We start from the raw sequence: 10,975 nt of genomic DNA, 5'->3' as shown, positions 1-10,975 counted from the left end.
TTCTTATAATAGTAATAATAATTGATTTTATTATTATTATTATTATTATTATTATATGTGTGTGTTCATATTAAATGGGTTACCAAAAGATTTTGTCATTACACTATTGCCAGTTTATATGTCATGTTAAGCACCATTGTTGAACATGTAGGCAGGAGGTGTTCAAGCATTCAGAGATTCCAGACGTCCTTAACACAGTCTACAAACATCTGAATCCTCTTTACAGTCATCCTCAAAGCAGGCCATTATTTTGTCCTTTAAAAGCTTTAAGCTGTTTTCAGTTGTGCAAAAATATAAAAAAATCGCATCTAGCCAAACTTTTGAGATTTTGTGCATTGTTTTAAAAAAAAACAGCTAATTCAGTCAGAACTTGCCAGGTCATCCCTGGCACTGCATCGAGTGTGTTAACACATTGTTTTGGCGTGGTTTGGACTGTGAAGTCCATGGCTCATTTGGCCTAATGACAACCCTTCAGTCCTTGTGCAGCTAAGCCCCAGCTGGAGATCTTGATTTTATGTGTCAAGCATGGCCGAAAAGCCTTCCAAAAGGCCCAACTGGCGTTTTAGCAATAAAGGCTTCATAAGTAATATAGCTGACATTAAAGTCTGACAAGCTCTTGAAATGTTAAGCATTCTGAAATTACATTAAGTTTTGAAACACATAACAAAAGTAGACATTACTTTACTACAACATTACTACAATGTTGTTGTTTTCAGGCAAGCTTTCATTTTGTTGCGGAGCTAGACGAGGGTCCTTGGAGAAGCCTGCTTGAGTAAGGCAAATCTGGGCTAAATGTGACAAAGTATATGACAAGTGACCTGCAGAACCCAAAAAAATATATACTTCAGGTTCAGCCAGTTTGGCAGCGTCAAATAACAAAAGGCCAAAAGCTGAAATAAACTCTATAATTTAATCTCTTGTGTTGTGGACACACCTAAACGGACTAACTGAAGTGGTGTGACAAGTCCTGACTAACATCATTACTATCGCACTGCTTGAAGGTGAATGTGACACAAATGACCTTAATTTGTCAAACGTGAGACTGGAAAGACAGACTGGAAAACAGTAACACATGTGTTTGATTCTCTGGTGGGATAGACTGTCCCAGTGACCTCTGACCCCGCAATGTCTGCAGAACTTCAGCCAAAGTTCTGAGAACATTTCCAGTTCTACAGTTTTCATGCTGTAGAAATGAGTCATTTAAAAACCCCTGGGCTTGATAACACATGGTGATGAAATACACACATTGTGTGTGTGTTTGAGTCTGGACATCACTGAAGCCACGTCTTCATTTTAAATTTAAGATACATTTAATACACAAACAAATGCCTTACACTATGATAAACACAAATATTTGTGGTTTATTAGACTCCTGCTCATTTCAGCTTTTATGTATTCATATATTCATGTATTCATGCAATAATAATGACTGTACATTGTAATTAAAGCACACATGCGACTGTTAGATTTGCGTTTCTTTTTTATTTACACCAAGTCTAATAGCATAGGTGAAGTTTAAATTGCAGGTCTTCTGTCGGATCAGTTTGATTTCTAAGGGACATAATATTTTATGTTTCGAGTTCATGAAGAGCTGAGAGAAGAGCACAGTTCACTGTCTATTTGCAGTCTCAAGTCTCCTCAGATCAGCTGTTACAACACAGAAAGTCTCCACAGCAAACAAGCATGACCAGCAAAGTTAAGCAGAGATCTTGAACATCCCAGAGGAGTGCTGTTAGTCTACCAGCTGACTGAGAGACGCTTCCTGATTCACATTCCAGAGTCATTCCTGGGGATTTGCCGACCCAAGGCAAGCATAACGTGGATGGATGGATTTTCCTTTGTGAATATATGCAAGCTAGAAAGAAAAGCAAAACCCACAGGCACAGTAAAGGCTTTTACCTAAAAGGAGGTAAAGGCTCCCTTAGGTTTTTTTTTTTGGGGGGGGGAGGAGGATCTGTGTTTGGACAGTTTATAGTAATAAAATCACTTACATTTTTGACTTGTCTTTGCTTTGAAATGAAGAAATAACTGAAAGAAGCATTTTAATTCACTTCTGATTCACAGTCTCTGAAGTTTTTTATCATGTTACTTTGTAACTTCTTTAAAGAATAATGGCAGATCAAAGTACTTTAGCAATGTCTCAATTCAGAAGCTCATTTCATTTCAGTCCAGGTAATAATAAAGTCTAATCCAATTAGCCTGCTTTATCAGCACATTTTACTGAAAAATACACTTATTTGTATATGTTTTGTACATTCTCTAATGCCTGTCTGAGTTATTTACTTGCCCTCATGTCATTCTAAACCAGTTTGTTTTTTTTGGTTTGTTTTTTGGTTTGTTTTTTGCAGAACACAAAACATATTTTTAACAATGATGGAAACTAAACCGTTTTGGTGAGCATTTGGGTACCATTAACTTTTGTGTTCCACAGAAGGTTTGAAATGACATGAGGGGGAGTAAATGGACATTTTTGGGTGAACTAAGATTATCAACACCTGCTTTAGCCTTCTGAATGACATTATTTGCTGACGTCTGTTTCACTTGGGTTGGTCACTTTGAGGTCAGTAGGAGATCCTACATTGCTCAATGTTTTATTCTCATAGAATGTCAGAATCACTCATTTGTGGTGAATTCCGAATTCATTACACTTGCAAACAAGGAGGAGTGACCGGCGAATGAACCGCTGGCAGAACAGACAATGGCTTCCCCAGCACGCTGCTTCTCTGCCTGTCTCGTCCTCTGTCTCTCTGTCTCTCTGTCCTCATGCGGCTCCTGAACTCTCAGCACAGTTAAACCGTTGTGAAAGACTAACAGAAAAACACTTTGCATGCACTCTCTGCCAAAGACGGATGAAGGATTGTGAACGCAGCTAAATGCTGACGCCAACAGCACAGAGGCATGACGATGAAGGACATTTCACAATTTGCGGACAGACTGATTCTCTATTTGAGACTTTTTTGTGTCTTAGTGCAACAATAACAATGTAATACCATCTGTGCTTTCATCATGAGAGCAGTGCAGCTTAAGGCTTTGTGCTCATTTGCATTACACCACTGAAATAGAAGTAATGTGATATTTCACAATGCTTTGATCTGAAAGCAATGGTTCTCAACCCTGTCCCTTCAGCCCTAATCAGATCTGATTGTCATTAGCAGAGAATCCAATAAAACAGACACTCAAAAGTGGACAGGTTTGAGAAACACTGGACTCCTGAATCTCCACAGATGCTGCAGGAGAAGCTCCAGGTTTCATCACATTAACTATGATCCACTAACCACAAACACAGCACTTATTGTGTCCAGACACGTGTGACCACCCTATAGCACAGATGTTGCCTAGCATTTACAGATGTTGAAAATAATTTCATGAATAGCAAATATTTCACAGTTTCCTCCAACTAACAGGCAATTATGCGTTTATATATATATAAATATATATATGTTTTATATATATATATATATATATATATATATATATGTTTTATATTATATATATATATATATATATATAAGGACTCAGCAGTAATGGCCCTGTTTAACCCTAGACTGCCAGCAGCAAAGCCGGATGAATCACACTTTTAGACCGAGTCTAATCTCAAAGACAGACAGATGAGAAGAAATTTAACTTGACTGCTAATGCACAGCGTAAGGTATTTCCAGGGCTGCAGTGGGGTTTTTTTTTTTTTCTTCTTCTTCTATTTCCTTTTTAACTTTCACAATAACAAAAAAAATCCAAGAAACATGGCTGATAAAATAATCAGAAAACCACAATTTAATATGAGTATTTAACTAGTGTGAAGGCAATGAGAAATAATGCATTTGGATACACCTTAGTGCTCAGACAGAACATGTTCACTTATCTCTGGACGACAGGCACAGAGAGCTAAAAACTAAGCCTGCTACTCCACTTCATTTCACAGGCTGTGAGAACCTAGAAGGTACGCTGTCAGGACAATTGGTAATGCTAGTCTAAATGTGGAGCTTTTCCAAAGCACATTGATATGCAGAAGAGACTGTGATCCTTTTACGCCTAGACCGCAGACTGTACGAGCCGCAGGAGTGACATCAGGCTCTCTCTTTTCATTGCTGCTTATTGAATAATGTGGATGAAAAGGACCAGGTTAGAGAACAGTCACTATCAAACCAGCACCATCTGCTATTTTCTACAGAAGAAAAGAGTGAATGTTGCTGGTGGCCGTCTTTACAATGCAACATTTTCTTTAAATAGCCTACATGTTATATGTGCAGAGTATTAAACTCTGAGTACTTGATGTCTTTATATGATGATCATACAATTCATAAAACATCCACACAAGCCTATTTCCTTTTACTAAATCTCATTTAATCTCCAATGCAACTATTAACTATCTCATCTTAACCTGCACCTTTATGCAGCATGCATATACTCTCTGTTTCAATACAAAGCTCGTGTCACACCGGTGTACTTTTGTCTGCTTTCCTCTCTGCATTACTTCATTTCAGAGCTGCGACCTCCAACATGGACAAAACGTGCGGTGGGCGGGGCCGCTTCTCTCGCCTCGCGTTTAATTGGCTAGTGTGATTCCCGCTCGCGTTTGATTGGCTGCTAATGACATCATACTGGAGACTAATGACATCATGGTGGAGAGCCGCCGTAGGGCGAGATGCTTGGCTGGTCTCGACGCAGTCTGAGCTCACTCAATCCTCGAGTCGTGGTAAAGAGTCAGTAGAAGATGATGGGATTACTCATTTGATGAAAGAAATGGCTGCAATGCGGCTCTAAATGTTTTTTCCCGTGGATGCTGAAATCCAGCGAGTCCCAAAGACGCTGTCCAGCTCCAAACGTGCTGAAAAAAACACTGTTGCGCTACATAAACCGCCGTAGACAGATCTGAAGCTCTCCTTGACAGTTTCGGATGCTTTCAATCATGCATGACTGACAGACACAGTCCTGAATGGCGTCATCACTAACCCCTGCGCAATTGTGTTGAGGGAAAAGTTGGATTCTGCCGGTCATGCCGGAGCCTGATGTGTACAGGAACCGGTCTGTCTGCATTAGACGAGTGACAAAATGTGCTAAGACGTCATAATAACTTTATTTGATGATATTAAAAAGCATTATTCAATTGTGCAGTGCTCATTTTATGCACATTCAAATGCATATTTTTACAGATATGTAGGCTACCTCTCTATAGATATTACTATTTGAAGCAGCTAGGAACCTATATATATATATATATATATATATATATATATATATATATATATATATATATATATATATATATATATATATAAAGGGTTAACAAATGCCTTTCAAACGAGGGGAACTTACCTTTAGTTCGTGCATTGTGTCAAGATGTGGAAAGTAATCGTTCTCATTATGAATAGTCCAGTAGTAATCCAGGAGGAAAGTAATATTCCACAGCAAATAAATAATTAAATAAATCCTTAAATGGTCGTCCGTTGGAAGAAGTTATCCAGTACACATTGTTCTGATGCATATGCATAGTGGCCTATAAGATAAAAAAAATTAAAATAAAAAAAAAGGATTAAAAAAATGCTTTTGGGTTCAAAGAAGAAATTAATGCAACTGTTCTCAGCTCTTTTTCCCCTCCAGGCACAGATAAATACAATAAGCCTGTCCACTATTAAAAAGAGTTTAACAGATAGTATAGATATAAGATTTATCTAATATAACAGATATAAGTCTTCGAATGCAGGTAGGCCATTTGCAGATTCCACATATAGCAACACAATATATCGTGCTGGAAAAGTTGATTTTTAGAGCTCAGATTAAACAATTTAAGGTAAATTAAACTACTACATTAAAATTTTTACTTTCCTAAAACGTTTTAGCTTCAACTTTGGATTGACATGAATTATTGTATTATTTGTATGTTTGTTGTACACCTGTTGTGCATTTTAAATGAACCTCGAGCACATCTGTTTAATGCATTGGATTGTAAGAGAAAAAGATGGAGATCAAAATTTTGGCAAGATTTTACAACTTTTTCAAAAGTGAACTCCTTTTGGTCTCCAGAGTTACTGGGTAAATTGAACATACAAGCAAATGCCCATTAAAAAAAAATAAAATTAGCTGATATAAAACTCAAACTAAAAAGTAAAATAACCACTTCTGAAATACTTTCATGACCTGTTCTGCATGGAAAGTTGTCTTTAAATAGGCCTACCTAATTTTGTTTTATTATGGGGTAAAGGTTGAATAATATATAAATAGCCCTATATCAGGACTGATGGATATGTTATTGAAGTTATGGAAACTTTTGTTTCTGTATATTCTTTTTTTTCTTTTTTCTTTTTTTTTTTCTTTTTTGGACTTCAAACTTTTTACCATTCGTTGCAATATCAGACACTTAAGCAATGAAGATTAAAGAGATACTTTGCGTTAAGGTTCCCCATATTCTCTGTTTGGTAGCTGCAGAACAAAGAAACTCCATCGTGCCATTCTAAGTTCTGTAACAAAGGACTGAGACCGACTGCTCATTGTACCTGTTGCTCGATCACACAATCTGAACATTTCGTGGTTAATATGCATCAAAATCACGCTGAAAAATGATCGCGAATGGCACCAAATAGCATTGAATTAATGGCAAATGATTTAATTTAAGAAACATTAAAAACACAAGTATGCAGAATTTATCATTAGGTATGCGCTTATAATTGGCTATATCTACTTCGCGATTAACTAGCCTACTATATTTTCTTACCGATCAAAGAGATCAGTGCATATCGCTCTACTTGTAACTAAACTCGTCTTTCGTTTAACATTAATAGTGAAATACTTTGCATGCGTAATTTTCGGTCAACTTCCTTCGCCAATCAACTTTTGACAGCTTTGTCTTCCTGCGTCATCCTTAGTACCACATGAGCCAAAAATGGAAAATAACTCTCAACCCTTTTTCTCCAAAATACATCCTCTCGTTTTTGCCTTCCAATTTCTTCATATTTCATCTTCATTTATAGTTTGAGCATCTAGAGTCGCCCTTCAAAGCGCCCCGCTGAACAAAGGAAAGCTCCTCTTGCTTTGTGTCCAACTTTGCGAGCTGACGCACCAACTCTTGGAGAACTTTTCAAGATAAAATTCATAAACGAAATGCATTTGAGCGCGACACAACCCCGATGGGAGCATGCGAATAACTCACCTGAGCGTTTTGCGAGGTCTTGGCTTGAAGTCGCGTGCACGGAAAAAACTTTTCGAATGCATATTTGGGTTGTGTTGATGGGTCCCTTTGTCTACACGTGTGAAGGGGTTCTTGGCCGCGCCTTGTTCATTTCAGTTCGAGTCCCGCCCTCTACATACAACTAAATAACAACAAAGAGAGTAACTTACTAGAATAGCTACTCGTGGGTGCCCGATAAATGAGTAAATAAGTGATTGTTTTGCTCTCCACGATACAAACTGCAACGGAGGAGCACATTTGTTTCCTCAATTCAATCATGTTCTCCAAGGATTTGTGCCATTTGGAGTACATGGGCTTTTAATCATTTTAAGTACCCTAAAGATATATCTGTTTTGTGTTTTTGTTTTCAAAATTGACACTGAATGGTTATGACTTTATAAAAAAAATGTAAAAATTATATATATTATATATATATTCCTAAATAGCTATGAAAAAGTATTCGATAAAAAGTTGGTAACCAGAGCAACAAGGTTTTGGACGTACATCAACAATTTTGTAATCATGTATCACTTATATTATTTACTTAACAAGTAAATACAACTTTAATATTTTATTTTTGATTAAGATATTTTATCATCATAATAAATATTATATAATTATTATATAATTCGAACTTCTGAGTGTCCTAAATAGCTAATAATTGCCTAATAGTAGCCTATAAATAAAATTTTGAGACATAGTAGGCTATATTTTAATGCGACAATGTAACACATTGAAATAATATATTTTGCTATAATTCATGTCAACCAGCACATGTCACTGTACTATTTTGGTGCCCATATAGCAGAAAGAAACAGACAAAGGTCTTTTTAAATACAATTGATTTAAATTTAATCTAATATTGGCCTAGAGGGATAAAGAACACACGTAGTGTAACGTGATAAGCCTTAGGACACCAAACTGACTTCATACATCAACCAAACATCAGTGCTTGGTGTTTTGAGTAATTGATGCATTCCTAAATGCATTTTTTTTTTTTTTTTTTTTTTTTAAACATGAAGGCATGCAGTTGTTGGGCTAATTTTGAGAAAATAAAACACGACAAACCAATTTATTATGACTACGGCACTTTTACTATGAAAATCCACAACGCGCACCGAAGTAAAAGGCGCGTTTTAAACCACTAGATGGCACAAAAATTCAGCTCAGCACTTTTCTTAACAACCGATTTTGATGATGCACGTCGAAGCTGCAACGCTATCTCCAATTCGTACGAATTCGTAATTTCGTACGATTTGTCTAAACCCCAGTGATGGGTAGGTTTAGGGGCGGGGTCAGGCGTAGGTCATTCGTACGAATTCGTACGAATTAGCCACCTCGTCATTTGGCTGATCCTTATGCGATCGCGGACAGCAACGCAAAGTTGATTCTGTGCTAATTTTATCTAATATGTAATGTTTGTTTGTTTTATTTATTTAATGTTGATTTAAATAGCAAATGAGAATCGATTAAATTAATAACGGTATTGTTAATGATTTTCCGTTTTGTTCAAGGTAATTAAAGCAACAGTCAAAAACCGAAGAATATGTAAAAGTATGGTATGGGGTTAAAGGTGCCCCTGCTGTCGGGGCTTAAGGCACAATAATTAACATGATAATAAACAGACGCTGACATAGATAGATGTCATATATTAAGTTGGCTGTCCACCATATTTATAATGAAACCATCAAATTTAAAAATATGATATTAATAATTTAATATAATAAAATATAATATTTAGTTGTTACAACTGTAAAGCTTAATTAAATTGTTATGGGATCCCATTCAATGCTTTCAGAACCTTTACTTTTTTTCATAATTTTTTTTTAAATGAACATGACAGCATATTGAAAAATTAATATGAAATTAATAAGAAATGTTTATCAAAACAAACCAAAAAATAGTACAAACTTTGCCAAAGGGATTGTTTGAACAAGTAGCCTATTAACTAGACATTATTAAAAACATAATTTTAGCTAAAGCATTTGTATCAATACTTTGTGCCATTTGCCCCATGCTGGTGAGCCTTTTACCCCGTGTGTGAGGTAAAAGGCCCACCTTGCCACTAAAACATTTTTAAGATTTTTACCAACAAACAAACAAACAAACAAACAAACAAACAAACAAACAAACCACTTTTATGATTTATTATTCACACAAAATATGTTGCTCAATCAATGTTTAATAAAAACATATACAATTTGTTTGGGTTTAGATGACATAAGATTTGAGTAATGTTATAAATTCTTAGATATTATAAACTCTCTTTATGCAAATGAAGCCAGTTTCCTCAAGCATTTTTGAGTAATGAGTCAGAATTTACAGCACAAATTGGCTCCTAAACATAAATGTTTACATATTATAGGCTACCATTTGGTTGCAAATACCTTTTTTTTTTTTTGTCACTTAATGCAATGAAATATATTCATTTTCCTTGTGAAACAGTAACAGATTCATGCAGTTGCAGAACTGTAAATAATGGTGATGTTAATATTTGATATGGGAGAAAAAGTAAAAAGATGAGATCTGACAGCCTCAAATGTGCATTTTCACAAACTCATCATGAGTGCTTTCAGATATACGTTATCATTAAATGCAATGACAACAGAGCCAATCTAATAGTAAGTACCAACAATGTTGTGTAACAGTGACAGCAAAGTGCATTCTTTTTTATATCCAAAGAAACACTGCTAATTCATTTTTTAAGCTTACAATGTTAGCAAATTGACCACTGTTATTATATAATTATTGGTTATACTGAGTGATAACAGCAATATTTAATATACATTTAATAATAAAATATAAAATATAACCAATGGCTTACAACATTTTAACAAAATAGAAATATCTCACACAAGTCACGAGTCTTACATACACATGCATCTTTACATTCTATATATAGCATTTAAAAAGGTGTTTATTATTATTATTATTATTTAAAATGTTATCAGTTATAATAATGATATTGTGTGACTGACCAAATGTAAAACATGTATATTTAAAAGATAGTTAAAATATTCACTGTAAAAAAAAAATACATCCCCAAGTCAAAAATTTCAAGTGACCGATAACATCTACATTTTTCGATTAGTCTGATGTATTATTTCTCATTGAGCCAATGTTAGCAGACTATTGCAACAAGAATTTTACTTGGGCCAATTGAAAAATTTAGATGTTATTGGTCACTCACTTGAAATTTTTTATTTGGGAGGGTTAGAATTTTTTTACAGTGAGTGTATATTTAAAAGATGTGTTTTTGCACTTTTTTTAAACTGATACTGTATGTTGTTTACAAAAACAACATATGTATGCATTTATTTCATATACACTCGACAGTTTGTATGTGCCACACAAGACCATTTTACGTCTGTATTAAAACTATATTAACAATAACATCTCTCGATATGCCCTACTCCAATCTGATTATAGTTGTTCTCGAATAAAAACTATGAAGTGCTGCACAAGAGAAAACAAACTACAGTAAATACATGAAGCTCATAAATAAATGAGACCATATAAAAAATAAATAAAAATTCTCCTTAGTGCTTTGTTTTTCTGACAAAACCTGAATATTCTGTCTTATACCCCATATGTTTTAGTAAATACATCTCATTAAAGGTGAGATCAGCACACACACCAAACCTGCATCACACTACACTACATTAACAAACTGTTTGAGTTTTTAAATGCAAAGATCCACCGTATTTCAAAGAATGGGAATGGTAGAGGGAGGAGGTTTTATATTTAAACATTTCAGTGCCACAGTGTCCAGTGTTTTATGGAGTGCAGTTTTGATCAATATTCATACCATTT

At 35.2% G+C, this 10,975-nt stretch overlaps 1 long non-coding RNA gene across 2 annotated transcripts; it reads right to left on the bottom strand.

Annotated features, from left to right (window-relative positions):
- Nucleotides 1-345: 345 nt before the first annotated feature.
- On the bottom strand, nt 346-7,283 carry LOC309484238. 2 transcript variants are annotated; one of them, XR_014200763.1, is made up of 3 exons: nt 7,145-7,283; nt 5,314-5,494; nt 346-1,855 (listed from the first exon to the last, which is right to left on the bottom strand). It is a non-coding gene; the product is annotated as an uncharacterized lncRNA (long non-coding RNA). The 2 variants fall into 2 exon arrangements; XR_014200764.1 differs by lacking the exon at nt 346-1,855 and adding an exon at nt 3,480-5,028.
- Between the last annotated feature and the right edge of the window lie 3,692 nt (nt 7,284-10,975).

The sequence above is a fragment of the Leuciscus leuciscus genome (genome assembly GCF_965113295.1).
Source record: "Leuciscus leuciscus genome assembly, chromosome: 20".
NCBI classification, from domain to species: domain Eukaryota; kingdom Metazoa; phylum Chordata; class Actinopteri; order Cypriniformes; family Leuciscidae; genus Leuciscus; species Leuciscus leuciscus.
This window is presented reverse-complemented; position numbering and strand designations above follow the sequence as displayed.